Source organism: Phascolarctos cinereus, unplaced genomic scaffold, assembly GCF_003287225.1.
Source record: "Phascolarctos cinereus isolate Bilbo 61053 unplaced genomic scaffold, phaCin_HiC Scaffold_4;HRSCAF=312, whole genome shotgun sequence".
Lineage (NCBI taxonomy): Eukaryota > Metazoa > Chordata > Mammalia > Diprotodontia > Phascolarctidae > Phascolarctos > Phascolarctos cinereus.
The window spans coordinates 523,973,311-523,990,864 of record NW_027555847.1 but is presented as its reverse complement, the minus strand read 5'-3'; the positions used below and the strand labels follow the sequence as shown (position 1 = coordinate 523,990,864).

Sequence of the window (17,554 nt, the reverse complement as noted above, 5' to 3'; positions counted from 1 at the left end):
GGGATACAATATGTAAAGGATACATATAACATATAAAAGATAAATTTGAATTAACCAACAGAGGGAAGTCATTATAATTAAGGGAAATTTGAAATGACTCCCTTTAACAGGTGAGATTTTTTAATTTTTTTGCTAGGCAGTGGGATTAAGTGACCTACCAAGGGTCACACAGCTAGTAAGTGTCAAGTGTTTGAGGCCAGATTTGAACTTAGGTCCTCTTGACTCCAGGGTCGGTGTTCTATCCATTGTGCCACCTAGTTGCCCTGACAGGTGAGATTTTATATGGGACTTGAAGTAAGCTAGTGAGTGCAGGACAGAAAGATAAGGAAGGAGATAAGGAGATAAGAACTGAGAGACAGCCAAATCAGAGTTAGGGGGTGGAGTGTCTTTTGTAAGAAACAACAAGAAGACAGGTATCACTACATTGCAGAGTAGTAGTGACATGATAGGGAGGGGAGCCAGTATAAATTGGAAAGACTAAAATGGCAAGATGGGGGACAGGCTATTAAGGGCTTTGAATAAGAGAGTATTTTTATGTTCTATCCTGGAGGTGAGAGAAAGAGTCACTAGAGATTAATGAGAAGGGAGGAGTTATGATGGAATAAAGTAACCAAGTGTATCCATCCAGGCAATGATTTATTTGTTCATGCATAGTTGCAAAAACAAACTGAATTCAAGGCCATTGATCAAACTACTTAGAAGGATCATCATGAACTAATGTGAGAGAGGAGATTTAGATGTCACCAACGTAACCAAGAAAACTCAGCAAATATACATCAAGTCTCCTTGTAACCTAGAAACCAACTCCCAATGTCCATTTAATCAGAGCATTTCATCTTGAGTCCCAGAAGTCCCAGGTAGTAGTATGGTCCCTGGAAACATCTTCCCTTGGACATTCGACAGTAGGTCTTGCTCTGAAGGAGGCTACTCCTACTACATTCATTTCTGCAGTTCCAAGTCACTTGCAAATATTCCTAGATAATTCTGCTAGAGTATTCCAGTAATAAAACTCAATAATACCTAAAATTGCTTTTCCATTAACCAGTTCATGTGATGAAAACTAACTCAAGCCTTATGGATCTAATTCTATTAACAACAGAAATATAAGAAGAACACAAAATTAGGAATCCATAATTTGCCTGAAAATTCAGAGAATTCCAGTTTTACATATCACTTGTTTCTATCTTTAACTAAGCCCCATATCTGATATGAGCACTGCCACTAATAGGCTAAAAGAAAAATCTTAAAAAAGAATCCACAAGGGCCTGAATTTGAAAATGAGCCATTTTGTCTCTTAAAATTAGCAGACACTTCATAATAGGAAAATAATTTCACTTTTTTTTTACAACTATCAATGAAATTATATATGTAAAATCCAGTTCTTAGAATTTGTTACTAACACATATTCAAGCCTTGTACATCCCATTAGAAACCAATTATATATGTGTGAATGTATATGTACATATATGTGTGTGTGGGTGTGCATGAAGGTAGGCATGTACACATATATATGTGTGTGTGCATGTATGTATGTACACACACACCTATATATATACATTTTTTGTCTCATTTTCCCCTTTTGAGGATATTATCCTTACATCACTCTGAAAGAATGGAATACTTCAAGGACCTAAGCTTGCATATGAATATATAACTATTAGCAAGTAGATGACAAGCCCAAGAACTCATTTACCTAGTTGCTTAGGATATGGAATTGACTACAAATTCAGATTGAAAACATTAAGATTTTTCATAGTTACATCCTATTATAGTAATTCAGAGGTGTTTTAATACTAATTTATTAATTAATAGATTTAGTATTACAACAAAACTTCCCTTGTTTACTTGTTCTAATCATAGAACTTTGATATAAAAGGATAAAAGGGGGGGGAACATAGTTACAATAATATCAAGACTGTCCCCTCAAGGGGACTGGCTGACCTGACATAAGCCATAACAGGAGAAAAAAAAATCCCTTAGCTCTGTTTGACACCAGACAAGAGTCACAGTTAACAGTGAACCATTGAGCAAAGTTCAACATTTATTCACAGGGTATCAAAAGGCAGGGATAGAATGAAACAGGTGGGAAATTTCCTTGTTTGGAAAGGAAATATCAGCACAGAAACATGAGTCAAGAGGATCCTACCTTAGGATACACCAAGCCCTAAACTTTTCCACACACAGACATCCACCTGTAGCAGTTTTCACATTGCACTATCATTGAGCAACACATGGCATTCCCTTTGAATGGTGGATTATTGGCCTAATGATAATCCAGACAATCATACCTCAAATCAAAACTTAGAAGAGTATCAATTACAATGCTGCAAGATTCTACCTCAAATGGCAAAATTTCACTAATCACAGTTTAGGATGAGGTTATTATTATTCTCATGTTTTAATAATGAGCAAATATGACATTTTACTTATTCTTAAATAAAATTTAGAATAACCACATTCTAAACATATACAGTGAATATTTGTTAGTTGACTCAAAAACCCCAGAAAAATGCTGACTATAGTAAGGCTCCAATCTGTATTGCCTATTTACTTCTAATACAAGACTGAAATCTTTGAATCTAATAACTATTGTTACTAAATTGGTTCAAAGGTACAACTCTGATACATACTATTTACTAACAGATACAATTTCCTAATTTTCATGAATCATAGCCAAATAATCTCAGATGAAGCTTACCTTTTACTACAGGCATATGCAAACTTACAAGCTTCCACACTTTGGCTTGAGCTAGTACTTTAGAATTTTATCACATGCTATCAGCAGGACTGATAAGATATTATAACCTCACAAAAGTATAAAGTCCTAAGGAATCTCACAGTTAAGCACAACTAAAAAAGGACTTTTCTACTTTTCTCTCAACAGTAACTTATTACTTCAAAGCAAATGTGCACCATTATTTAACTATGTGACTCTGGGCAAGTAACTTAACCCTGTTTGCCTCAGTTTCTTCATCTGTAAAATGAGCTGGAGAAGGAAATGATAAACCACTTTAGTATCTTTGCCAAGAAGACCTCGAAAGTGGTCACAAAGAGTTAGATTAGACTGAAAAATGACTAAAAAACAACTTTTCTAACATCTCTGAAACAATAATTTCTCAAATTTCACAATATAAGAAAATTTTTAGAAACAAAACAATATCATAGATGATATCATGTATTTAAATAATGAAATATACTTATTACCAGGTGGTGACACCAATTCAAGTGAATGAAATTCTAAATTATCTTGCATAGAAAATCATTCAATTGATCAATTTTGGCATTCTACGTTAATCACATCTAAAACCCAGTATAGAGCAATCTAATATGGAGTAATTACATACAATTAAAGAAAAAATAATAATAAGAGTTAACATTTATATAGTTCTTATAATAGGCCAGGCCTTTGTCCAATCTATGAATGTTTTATACAAATCCCTGTTCTGCTCCTGGCATTTCTTCTGGAGTTGTTGGGCAGCAAAAGCCATATCAACAGCTCCTTGGCCTTTTCTGAAGCCACATTGTCCCTCAGGTTGATGATCATCTTCCAGCTGAAGGATTAGCCTATTAAGGAGAACTCTGGTAACAATATTGACAGCAATAACTAAGAGAAAGTCCCCCCATGATTGTCACAGAACAATCTATTTCCTTTACCTTTTTAGAGATGGACAATGGAGGCATCCTTGAACTCCTGGGGGATAACCTCTCCTTGCCATACAACCTAGAAAATTTCAGTCAGCTTTTGTATGAGCAATGGACCCCCTACTTCTAAATCTCAGTTAGTATAGGATCAGCACCAGGTGCTTTGTTAAATTAAAGGAGCCTAATGGTATTCAAAACCTCTTCTTTGGTTGGAACTTCAGCTAGAAAAGGATTTACTTCAAGCTGAGGTAAATATTGTCAGTGGTTTCAGCACTGATTGATGATGGTCTGTTGGGAACATTATGGAAACGTTCAGCCCACTTCTTTAGGATCATACCCTTATCACTAATCAATGTGACTCTATCAGCACTGAGTTGTTGAGGTGCACCATAGGTTTTGACCCATAAATAGCCTTCAGGGCATCATAAAAGTGCTTAGGATTGTTACTACCAGCATAAAACTGAATTTCATCTGCCTTCTTACTAAGCTAAGAATCCTGCATCTCTCTAAGTTTCACTGTACTTTACTTTTGGTAGACTCAAATGCTGCCTGCATAGAGATGGATGAACTATCCTGCTGGATAATCCTGTGCAGTTCTAATTTTTCATTTAGCAGCTTCTGAATATCCCCATCATTCTCACCAAACCAGTCTTGATGTTTGTGAGTGTTCTGACTCAGATGAGCAAATGCTGTTTTATACACCCAATCTCTGAAAGTTGCCCACTTCTTTTCTGCTCCACTGTTGCCAACTATATTTTAGCTCTACTTTCTCTCCAAGTTAGCAAACAAACTTCTAAAAGAAGCACTCTAATCTGTTGACATTAATTCTTCAAGTAGTCATTTTGCCCTGGGGCCTCAGCTTTTGATGAATGCAAATATTTAGTTTGGAAAGGATAAGTCTATGATCAGGCCTGCACTTTGCACCACACATTGCTTTGTCACTCTCACATCCTGTCCTTCTCTTCTTCTTGCAATCACATAGTCTGTTCAACACCAATGTTTGCTGTGAGGTTGCATCCATGAAGTTTTATTGCATTTAGGTAAACAGAAGACAGTGTTGGTGATGAGAAACTCATGAGATGCACAATCTTCTGTATTAAGTGACCACTACTGTTGCTGTTTCCAACTCCATTCCTCCCTTGGACTCCCTACCAAATCTGGTAGCATTAAGGTCACCCAGAATTATAAGCTTGTCCTCTTTTGGCACATCGATGATAAGGGTATTCAGGTCTTCTAAAATTTTTATTTGATCTAAGCAGGGTTCATCATGGTGGTGTGGCACTTTCCTGTAAATGGCAATCACATTGGCATGAGCCTGTCATTTATTCCTTTTGGTAGGCACAAAAGCTTATTGACTAGATTAGTTTTCATTGCAAAACATATGCCAGCTTCGTGGCACTCCCCTTCACTGTGGCCACTCCAGAAAAACATGGATCCTGCTCTGACTTCTGTAAAATGGCCTTCATTTGCCAGCCTTGTTTCATTCAGGCCTGTATTTAGATATACCTGTTGAGTTCTCTTGAAACAAGAGCTGTTTGTCTTTCAAATCTACTGGATTTTGTGTCGTCTGTAAGTGTGTGCACATTCCATGTGCCCATGGTGAGTGGAATCATCTTTGCAGACATATTTGTACTTTTTTTTTCATTTTTCAACCGCAATTCACAATTATGTGATCCTTCCAACAACCCTGGGAGGTGCGTGTTATTATTATTCTCCTTAAATATTAGGAAACTGAAGTAAACGGAAGTGAAATAAATTACTTAAAGTTACATAGATAATAAATTTCTGGGACAAGATTTTAACTCAGGTCTTCTTGACCCATGCATTTTCTAGCATATTGCTTTAATACTAGATAGGAAATATGATTTGTATTAAGTTCTGATTTACCACAATTACCCTTAAAGGAGAACATCTTTGTAGAAATTTGACCACACTATATTTAAGTTTCAGAACAAAATTTCAACTAAACAAAATGTGGATTTATAATCACTAATAGTAACATTTAAATCTCAATTTTCCCAAGGACCTGCTATTTTCAATTAACTCATGCTCAAAAAATTCATGGTAGCACTACTAGTTCTCAATAACTTTTAATTCATTTCTTTTAAAATGTCATGAATTCTTTTGTCTTCTTAGTCTAGCCCCACCTGTCCCCAAAGTGTTTCAGTTATGACTCCAGAAAGGTCAAAAAAAACAGGGCACACAGGCAGGAAAAGCTACTTAATAAAAAAAAGAAAAAATGATGCTATCCTCAAATAATTCAATGCTGCAAACATATTTCTGCATTTTCCAAATCATAAAGAATAACCAAATAAAGATTCTTCTACCCTTCTTATCTCAATGGGATTAAAACCTCTTTCCCAAAATTTCAAAATCTTTTACTTTCAAACCCTTCATTCACACTCAATGTAAACAAACTACAACTTTCTTCAATTTTTCTACATGTTGTCCTTTCATTGCTACTTGCTCAAACTTTATTTTCTCCTTTCTTTTTCTATTTTTCTGTGGACTTGGATAAAATGCTTAAAAACTTCATTTTTTCCTTTCCATATTCTGATCTGCTATCTTCTTCTTGTTTAATTTCTCTAGTCTTTATTTCCTAATTTTATCCCAGGTTATCTGTAGAACTAATGCTCACCTTACTGAATTATTTTTATAATTTAACACGTTTTTCTTAAAAAAAAAAACAATAAATTGGAAGATTTTTGCTTTTGCGGTTCTCAAAAGCTTAAAAAACATGGTCTATTCCAATATCTTTTAGTGATTTTGCCACTAATTTAAATAAACAATTAAGTTCTGTTATATTATTCACAGAAGATATACAATTATTCTAAATTAAACATTATTCTAAATTAAATTTTACTTAATTTTTTAAGTTGCTTCTTGATTTAACCAAGCTTCTCTCCTTTCATGGTCAAGAAAGAGTTAATAATAAGATGTTCTTAAGTACCAGATAAATTTAAACTACAAATTGAAAAATTATTTTCTTATGCTTTTGCATCATTATGGATACTATTTTCAAACTACCTCCATTTCTTTTTCCCCAATCAATGAACTCATCTTTGTCCCTTGAATTAAAGCAATATATCAATCACTTTTCTGGGATAAGCGATCTAAGCACTGTTTCTGTCTAATTTTCATGGAGCTTTATTCTTTTTTTTTTAAACAAATGCACAGAGTGGTACTTCAAAACTCATTAAGACATTTGAGCATTTATAGAAACATTCAACCCACAATTTGGAAATGTGCAGTAGAGAAAACAAATTTAGCTTCTAATTAATTTTACAATGCTCTGCAGACTGGGAACAAAGATTCGCTCCCCCCCAACCCTTTTAAACCCGTGTCTCTTGTCTGTCTCCCCAACTTGGCTAGAATTAGCAAAGCAGAGAGACACTTTCTTTCTGAAGACTTAAAAAAGTTTCTCAGAAAGGATTTTACTTTTTGCATTCTTTTTGCTTTTAGCTGATCAAGGTACATAAAAACAGACAACATGACAAAAGTGACACATATAAGAAAGTCTAATAAAAAAAATTATGCCCAATTATGTAAAAGTAATCTCAAAGCCTTTGATCTGCAGTAATTAAAAGCCCCTTTATCGGGAGAAATTTTGGATCCATCGAAATACACACACACACACACACACACACACACACACACACACACGTATATACACGTACATGTACGTGTGTATACACATATAGATATATAGATATTACAGCCTGAATAAGCTGAGAGCTCTATTCTTAGTCATTCCCTTCTGAATGGGAAGTTCTCCCTGTTCCCAGCCCAAACTTCTCTAAGGAAGTATCTATCAGTTTACACAGGGATCACTCACTTAATATTTGGATGTTTATTTAAGAGGATACAGAGGTCCAGGGACAGGTGGTACTTTGCTGAGGAAGACCATTGGTAGAAATATTACCAGACTACTCAAGGTGTTCGTTAGGCTAAGGTCCCATTAGCACACAGAATCTCATGGTCTCAGTCCCTTCCTGGTCACCACAACTGTTATGTTGGAATAAAGACACCAAGTAATGACATCTAAGGAGTAATTTATCTGGCAATACATAAGGTTGGAAAAAAAAATGGGTCAAAGGCTATCAGTAGGCAAGGACTGAGAAGCTTTGTTTCTCACAGTAAATACAAAATTTAGAGGGAGTGTAAAACAAGAAACTGGATTATAGGGATTGAGACATCTGGTTTCTCATTGGTGGAGGAAGTTTCTCACTGAGGTGAGAGGGAGAGTGGTATGCTTATAATGTTTTTTAAATCAGGTGACAGTAGGGAAGAGAAGGAATTTTATGAAATCTAAACCAGGTGACTTACATAGAGTTGAAACCTAATTTCACAAAATGGTGGATAAAAGCAAAATGGAGTCACTAAGGCTAATTTTTAATGTAACAGTAGGTAATATCATCAGACTTGCACTCTAGGAAGGTTACTTTGACAGATGAGTTGAGGAAGACTTGGAATGGGGCTGGGGGAGGGAAAAAGACTTGTGTCAGGGAAACCAACCAGCAGGCTATTGCAATAGTCCAGGAATTAGGTGATGAGGGCATGCATCAGGGTGTTGGCAATGTCAAAGGAGAGAAAGGAACATGTGTGAGAGATGAGACAAAGGTAAAAATCAATTAGCCTTGGCAATAGATTCAATACTGGGCTGGTAAGAGAAAGAAAGAAGTTGAGGGGGGGAGTAGGGAGTCCAGATAGAGTAAAGGCAGGGACTTGTCTGAGCTCTGCCCCAAACCACACCAATTACCTTTTAAAAATGACTCTAAACTAATTCTAGGGCAGCAGAATCCACAAAAGGATAGGATGAAACAAACTCCTGGCCCAAGACAACTTGAAAGGTTAGCATAAAAGGTCTGTTGCACCAGAGTAAGAGAGGAGTTCAGTGCAGGTCATTATAGCATGGCCCCAGCCACAGCAAACCAGGAGCAGGTCTTGGGAATGACTGAATCAGCATCAGCAGCTGTTGCTTCCAGGGTTCTTAGCCCACAGATGGTAAGGGGGCTAAACATCTGACCAAAAGGAGACTACAGGGGTCTTTTTTGCTAGCATTAAGGCACTACTGTTGCTTTGCCCATACTTGGATCCAAGTCACAATTCTGGGTGACAGGAGGAGCACTAGCATAGCAGAGCTTGTGCCCACAGTGGAGGGGGACACTCTTTGCAGTTACAGGGCAGAAAAGAGTGCTTATGGTTGCTCACAGACCAAAGCACAGGGCAGGAGAGTAGAAAACATCTCTCCTTAGATCATAATGTCTTGGAAGAACTGAAAAATTATAGGTCCCTAGAAGTATCTCTGATACAGCTACACAAAACCCCTGAAGCTTGGGAGAGTGTGCCCTCTACCCTGGAAGCAGAACCTTACTTTAACAAAGACTTAAAAGTCAAGTAATAGGCTGGTAATATGAGCAAACAATGGGAAAAACTCTAACTATGGAAAGTTACTATGGTAACAAGGAAGATCAAAAGACACACTTCAGAAGAAGACAACAAAGCCCTACACCAAAGCATCTAAGAAAAGTATAAATTGATCTCAAACCATGGGAGAGCTCCAAAAGGATTTTGAAAACCAAGTAAGAGAGGAAGAGGAACAACTGGCAAGAAAAATGAGAGTGATGCAAGAAAATCATGAAAAACTAGTCAACAGCTTGGTGAAGGAGACACACAAAAAAATTCTGAAAAAAATAACATCTTAAAAAAACAAAGTTAAAAAAAAAACAGAGTAGGCCAAATGGTAAAAGGGTTCCAAAAGCTAACTAAAGAAAACAATTCCTTAAAAATTGGAATGGAATACATAGAAGCTAGTGAATTTACGAGAAATTAAGAAACAATCAAACAAAACCAAAAGAATGAAAAAAAATAGAAGAAAATGAAATATCTCATTGGAAAAACTGACCTGGAAAATAGATCCATGTGAGATAAACTTTAAAAAGTTGACTTCCTGAAAGCCATCATCAAAAAAAAAAGCCTAAAAATCATCTTTCAAGAAATCTTCAAGAAAATTTCCCCTATATTCTAGAACTAGAGGGTAAAATAGTCATTGAAAGAATCAACTGATCACCTCCTAAAAGACATCCCAAAATGAAAAATTCCAGAAATGTTATAGCCAAATTCCAGAGTTCTCAGGTCAAGGACAAAATATTGCAAGTAACCAGAAAGTAACAATTCTAGTATTGTGGAGTGTCAGGATAGCACAAGATTTAGCAGCTTCTACCCTAAAGGATCAGAGGGCTTGGAATATGATATTCCAGAGACCAAAGGAGCTAGAATTACAACCAAGAATCACCCACCCAGCAAAACTGAGTATTATCTTTCAGGGGGAAAAAATGGATATTCACTGAGATAGAAGACTTTCAAGCAGTCTTAATGAAAACACCAGAGCTGAACAGAAATTTTGACTTTAAAATACAAGACTCAAGAGAAGCATAAAAAGATAAACAGGAAAGGGAAATTGTAAGGGACTTAATAAGTTTAAATTGTTTACATTCCTACATGGGAAGATGATATTTGTTACTCAGATTTTTCTCATTATTAAGGTAGTTAGGAGTTTGTATAGACAGAGGTGACAGGTATGAGTTGAATATGAAGGGATGATGTCTAAAGAATAAAATTAAGAGGTGAGAGAGGAATGTACTTGGAGGAAAAGAAAGGGAGAGGTCAAATGGGGTAAATTATCTCATATAAAAGAGGCAAGGAAAAGTATTTTTACCATGGAAGAGAAGAGAGGGTAGGTGAAAGGGAGTGAGTGAAACTTACTCTGATCAAATTGGCCCAAAGAGGGAATAATATACACACTCAATTAGGTATAGATATCAATCTTGCCCTACAGGAAAGGAGGAAAGGAAGGGGCATGATAGAAGGGAGGGCAGATTTGGGGAAAGCTTGTCAGAAGCAAAACACTTTTGTGGAGGGACAGAGTGAAAGGAGAGAGAGAATAGAATAAACAGGCAGGAAATTAGATGGAGGGAAATACAGTTAGCAATATAACTGTGAAAAAAAATTGTAGCAATTTTCTCTGATAAACATATAGAGAACTGATTCATATTTATAAAAATAAGAGCCATTACCCAATTGATAAATGATCAAAAGATATGATCAGTTTTCAGATAAAGTAATCAAAGCTATCTACAGCCACATGAAAAAAATACTCACTGTCTATCTAAGTGTAATACTCTTAAAAGTATGTCAGTCTCCATAAGAATCCCAGGTTGTGATTACCTGTCACTATCTACATTTTATAAATGAGAAAACCTACAGTAGTAAATGAGCATTATCTACTATTTGCAAGGCACTGTGTTAAGCACTGGGGATACATATAAATAAAAAGAAAGGCAGTCCCTCCTTTCGAGGAGCTTACAATATGACAAACAAAAAGAAGCTAAAAAGGTGGGAAGAGGAAAAGGGGCATGGTAGAGAAGTTAGTCAGAGACATCCTAGGTGAGGAATGAGCACAGTACATAGTTATCACCTCTTATTTGGAGATTAGTTAAAATAATCAGTGTAGAAACATCCCTGAAACTTAACTAAAGTGAGTGGTGGCAAAACTATAACACTTGGAACTTTTCTTTTTGTTTGCTTATTCTGAGGATACCTTCATACTCAAAATATCCATGTGAAAGAAACAAAAGATGGAATAAGTTCTTCACTTTCCTTATTTCACTCACAAAACCCAAAAGATTCAAGAATTTTGGCATCTCTTATGGTACATGATTTTTTAAAAAGTTTGTCTATGTGAACTACATAGCATTTGCCACTTACTCTGTGGCTACAGCAAAATAACTATGGATGAATACTTCTATGTGCCAAAGTAAAGATATCTGATTTTACAAAATTTAATCTTCATATTTGTAAATTGTTTTGTTGTGCTTGGATTCAGGTGAACTTTAAAATGTGAAATCAGTTCTAGGGTACAAAAACCTCAATGAAGTGAAAAAGAATTTGTATTCCATTCTATTCTGTTCCCCCAAATGACTCTTCTCCATACACCTCTATCTAGATCCCTCTTCATTCCATCAGCCCCTTAGGGGTAAAAAGTTACTGAGCTGATGATGTAAGTGGGAGCTTGGGGCTTGGAGTAGGTGGAAATTGAATCATAGTAGGCTTTTGAACATAATCATGCATTAATCAGGCAAATGTTGTCCTTGATGGCTACACTGAGGCTGCTTTTGCACAATTTCTCTTGCACTACAAGGCATAACATATAATAATGTGTGCATATCTATAGTACAGTGTCACTGCCAGAACCTTCTTAGAAAATTTTATTTAGAAATAGACATGAATGTAGATGAATCTCAGCAACAAATATTCTAATAATATATTTACATAAAATATATTTTATGTAAATCTACCAGCTGCATTGTAAAAATACGCTATTACTACATCATAAGGAGTGCAAAGACATTAAAAATAACATGATTTTAAACAGGCCTGAATTCTAAGCAAAAGTCTTTATGAAGTGGATAGTTACTATCAATATAAGTTCCCCTGACCTCCTTAGTATGCTCCTTTGCCAACTAGATTCCCATAGTGACTACTTATTGGTACCAACAATGTGTAAAGCACATAGGAGAGAAATGTTCAGCAAGAAAAATAAAATTATAGAATCACAAACTCAGAGGAAAGACCAAGGATTTTTCTAGTCTGGCCTATTCTTTCATAGAGGGGGACAGAGAGGTTCTTTAATGGTCATTTGACTTACCCAAAGTCATACAGGTAATGGGAGAGCAAAACCTGGGTCTCCTAGACTCCAGCACATGTTTCTTTCCGCTACACAACACTGTTTCTCTCTAAATACCTTATGTTATATGGATAGAGAGTAAATCCTGGAAACTGGATTACCTGAGGTCTAGTCCTGCCTCTAATAAATACTGGCTTTATGATCCAGGATGGTGTTAATTCTATGAATTGCAGAGGAGGTATCTATTTGTGTTAGTGGAAAAAATTTCTCTCCCAGAGCTCCCTTTACCAATGAAAGCAAAAATCTAGTGCCAACAACAAAAACTATCTTTATAACAAGATTTAAATTGAATAGTTCTTTTGCTATAAAATCTTTTCTGAATACCCAACTCTAAACTGGCATCTTCCTTTTCTGAAATCCTATAATTCTTTCTACTCCAACTATTCATCTGACAATTAATGTCGTGGCCTTAAGAAGCAGCCCTTTTTGCCATCTTGTGACCTCCAATCTTATTGTTGTCTTAAAGTGATATTAAAATATTATTATTATCTAAATTGTATGTGTTATAAAATGAAAAGAGCTAGCATTCAGAGGACTTAGAATCCAGTCCTAGGTTGGCCCCTAATATGTAGAATCTTCACCTTTCTGGCCTTAGTTTCCTCATATGTAAAATAAGGACTGAATTAGATGAATTCTAAGGTACCTACTGGTCTGAACTGATGAATCTGTGTTTCTGTCTTGTATTTCTATGTTATGTGCTCTTTGAAGTCAGAGACTATATCTCTGTATCCTCCACAGTCCCTTGCATAATATTATATTGAGAGTGGCCACCCAAACATTTATTGATTTCATCAAAAAGAAATTTAAAATCTATTTCATATATATTCAATATGTTATTTTTCTCGAACAAATCTTCATTAGAAGAAGATTAACCAGAATGGACTCCTGCTACTACATGGAGGTTAAAGCTTGATTTACCGGAATCAGGAGAAATGAGGACTATCTCCAGAAACCTAGAGAGTAGAGGAATTGACATTTCAAAGAAAATACTTGCCAAAATTCGGTAGCACCTTAAGAGAATGAGGAGGAAAATTAGAGGCTGATCTCTAGGAGAACCTTCTATGGGATTTAGTTGCATTTGCATTAGTACATTAAAGGAGTGTCTTCACTGAAGGCCCTGGTGAAGCTGTCTCTTTCCAGGCATAAATTTCTTGTGAGTGGCTGATAATGTGTGGAGGACCAATCACACCACCAGCATTTAACTCCACCTCCTTAGAAGTTGTTGTAGAGCAGAATTTTATAGACAATTACAATAACCACAACAATCGAATAGTAAAGCCACTTAGCTCAATTTCTGGAGGGAATTCAACAGTAGTACTTCCTGGGAAAATGTATTTCTGTCTGTACTCTGAAACACACATATGCACATACATGCACACACATGCACACACGTACATGCATACATCATACAGATATTTGAGCCATGAAATATTCTTTCCTTTTCCCCCCCAATTTATGCTCCTCCACTGTGGCATAGTAAAAAGAGCACTGAACTCAGAGTAATAACAATTTGTTCAAATAAATCATTGTTCTCTCTTTTGGTAGCTGTGTGATCATGGATAAGGCACGTAATTTGTCCCTGTCTCAGTTTCCTTATAGGCAAATGATATTTGAACTACAAATGTCACACATAGCAAGAGTTCCAACTCTGCCTCTTGAACAATAAAGTCACCTGAGATTAAATCACTTATCCTCTTTATGCTACAGTTCTTTCACCTGTAGAATCTAGAGAATAATATTTATGTTAAAATAAGAAACTGTGAAGACCTGGATAAACTGGATTTATCACTTGCTTGTTACGGGGGAAGGATAACTGGTGAACAACCCACATGTTTTACTAGTATCCTCACAAAGTTAATTCCTAATAGCTGAACATAAATGTGTCCAATGGGTTTTCCTTATAAGAAAAAAGGGACTAATGCCATTTTTAATAGAGTTAACCAATGCATTTTAGCTATTTTTCAAAAGTTTATCTTTTTTGAATCTTGGGACATAAAAATTGTCTTTTTAAATATCGAAACGGTACCCTTAAGATGAAGCTGAACATTTTTTATGCCAGTTTGAAATCTGCTGGAAATATTGTATTTGTGCCCTCTTCAATGTCTGTTTCCTAAAAACAACAAACTTCTTTTCATTCTAAACCTTTTTCTCTTTTATCTTCTAGCTATACTTGAACCCTGACTCTACCCTGATGACAAAACTTCCTTGGCCACCCTTTCCTAGTGTACTTCCCAGTATAGTTTACTCATTCCTTTCAGCTTACTGGTTGAGGTGAGGAGTTAGAATGTGCCTTGCTCCCCATTACTACTTCCAAGTCTTCCCTTACCACCATCATTCAGTAACTTCTCTTTTGAAGCCTACATTATTCATATGTATCACACAATCAAAATCCTGGTAGCTGTTGTTGCATATCTCCAGGTCACTCCCCTTCCTTCCTCATTGGGTTCAGCACCTGGCTCACAATTTTCTCTCCTCCTCAACTCCTTCCTTCATAATTGGGGACTTCAACGAATAAATTGACTCTCCCTCAAACATCCTAACCACTCAGGTCCTTAACCTACTCACTTCCCAAGACTTATTCTTCCATCCCTCTTCAGTAACACATAAAAGTTGTCATCCTTTTGATATTTCCATAAATCACAAATGCACCACCTCTGTGTTCAAGAATAGTGAAATCCCCTTATCTAACTATAATCTATTGGCTTTCCACCTCTCCTTCTGACTTCTCCTGCCAAGACCTACTCTCTGTCCACACCATGGTCTCTAATCTCTCAATTCCACAGTACTCTCCCAGGCCATCTCCCCTAGTCTGGGCATTCTCTGCAATTTTCCCCATCTTTACCCCTCAGTAAAACTGTCCAACTCTATTCTGTCCTCTTCTCTTGAATTCCTAACCCTGCTTTCATACCATTGATTGCACTGCCTTTTGCCTCTTTTTATATCCTCAATTCTCAGCACAGTGCCTGGAACATATTAGGCATTTAGCAAATGTTTATTTACTGACTACCTTCTTTGACCACCAAATCGAATTGTTTGCCTATACAGAATTTTTAATCTTTAGGAACCTTGAGATATTTTTCATATCATTTTATCTCTATCAGTTCTATCTTTTGCTAAAGAAGTTACTTTTTAGAAAGTAATATTTTATCTGTATTAAAATTCATCTTATGTAGATTTGACCTAACTTTCTAAACTGTTGAAATCTTTTGGAATAATAGCCTTATTATCCAGTCTCTTGTTTATCCCTCCTAATTTTGTACTGTGTAAATTTGAAGACTGTGCCATCTCTTTATTCAAGTCACTGATAAAGGTGCTAGGAGGCACAGAGCCAACCAAGTATCCCTAGACAATTAATCACTTAATATTGGTCCTGTATTAGCTTCAATCTTGCCAGATTGGCAGCCCAAAGTTTTGGCTAAGTAGGTTTGGTCAAGTCTACCAATCTGATGCTGAAGGTCATGAAGGCCAATAGAAAGAAGAAAAACAAAGAAAAGAAAAGAAAGATGGAAAAGGATAAAGAAAGCCAGCTTGACTCTGCTAGAAACTAATAGAAAACCAGACATTTTGGTAAAACATCTGGTACCATAACAATTGGAACAGATAAAGAAATCTATGTTCACACCCTTGATAATGGCCTTTTAACCTTTAAAGCTACACATGAAGGAGATGATGAAGACCCCAGTTTCACAAAACAGCTTACAGCAGTTAAATTATTAAATTCCAGAATTGCCTTCAAGTCTGGCTATGAAAAATATCTAGGAATTAACTTAAATGGTCTTCTTGTGGGATAATATATTTATAGTATGTAATGAAGGAGGAGATATAAAAGCCAAGAGAAAAATTGTAGGAGAACATTACCAAGTTTCATTCTTGCACAAAAAAAGAAACCAAGAGTAAAGAAGATATTCTAGAAGACAGAGGGAATGTGAAGCAACATTACATAAGCTATGTAAAAAAAAAAAAGCCAGAGTTCCTAAGGCCATACACTTTAAATAAGCTTAGAAAATAATAAGGTTCTTTAAAAGGGCTGGATAGATGGATCTTTTCATTAGATACTCCTGGACAGCACAATAAAATTGAAAGCAGGTATATACTGCCAATGAGGGAGAAGAATCAAGCAAAAAAGAAAAAAATCTAGGCACAAAGAATGGGATGGGAAAATAAGTTCCAAAGGAAGAAGAGGCAAGATTTTAAAAGTAAGAGGGTTTCATATTTTGGTTTTTAGAATCACAGATTGTCAAAGTTTGAAGGACTCACAGGACCACAAATTTTACCTGACCAAGACTCCACTCTACTGCATTCCCAATCAATGATAATTCAGGTAATAATAGTCATTAATATCTTAGCACAGATTAGTTCATGAGATTAAAAAAAGGCAGAACAGAATCACGTAAGAATGAGAAACATCAGGTGTGAATTGAAAGTCAACAGAAGTCAGGAAAGTAAAACTTTGTGGGAGTTTCAGTGTCTCAGTCAAGGATGTTATGAACATTTTAAAGGGTGGTTCCAGAAAGGAAAGCTGGGAGATGTGAGCAAAAACATAATCACAATCTTACCTAGGACAAGCCTTGTTTACTCTTCTTGACGGATTCTGAATTTTCAATATTTCATCCATATAAAGTTGGTACTCATATCTTTGCCCTCAATTTTGTATTTCATGTTAAACCTCATTGGTTGTACTGTTCATTTCTCAGGACTCTCTCCACGTTGTGTGGGCCTTAACAGGTGTGAAAATCAAAGGACAAAATTATACTCTCTAAAGAGCAAACAATCCCAGAATGCACTTGGCTCAATTTACCAAAGCACAAAGTATTGAATTATATCTCCAACTGGGACAGCACCATTAGACATGATAAAAGAAATAAAAGGGGCAGCAGCTGGGGAGACTCATTCATTCCCCTTAACAATTTTTACATTAATCATGACATAACATATTTTCTCCAAGAAACTGAAAATGCACATTTTTGATGAAGGAAGAATATTTATTTTTGAACTCCATAATGGATTCACTGTTTGACAATAGTTCATCTTTGTCAAAATTTCAATCCCAGAATTCCACTGAGGTCAGTGTCTATATGATCCATCTGCTGCTGCCTTAGCCCTGGCTGACTAAGTTAAAGTTGCCTGGGGGAAAATCAGCATATGTGCCAGACTTCTCAAAATATA

The 17,554-nt window shown here is 36.0% G+C and overlaps 1 pseudogene; it reads left to right on the top strand.

The window, feature by feature from the left end:
* The first annotated feature begins 8,553 nt into the window (after positions 1 to 8,553).
* Positions 8,554 to 16,365, top strand: LOC110207843 (protein FRG1 pseudogene; annotated as a pseudogene).
* The last annotated feature ends 1,189 nt before the right edge of the window (positions 16,366 to 17,554 follow it).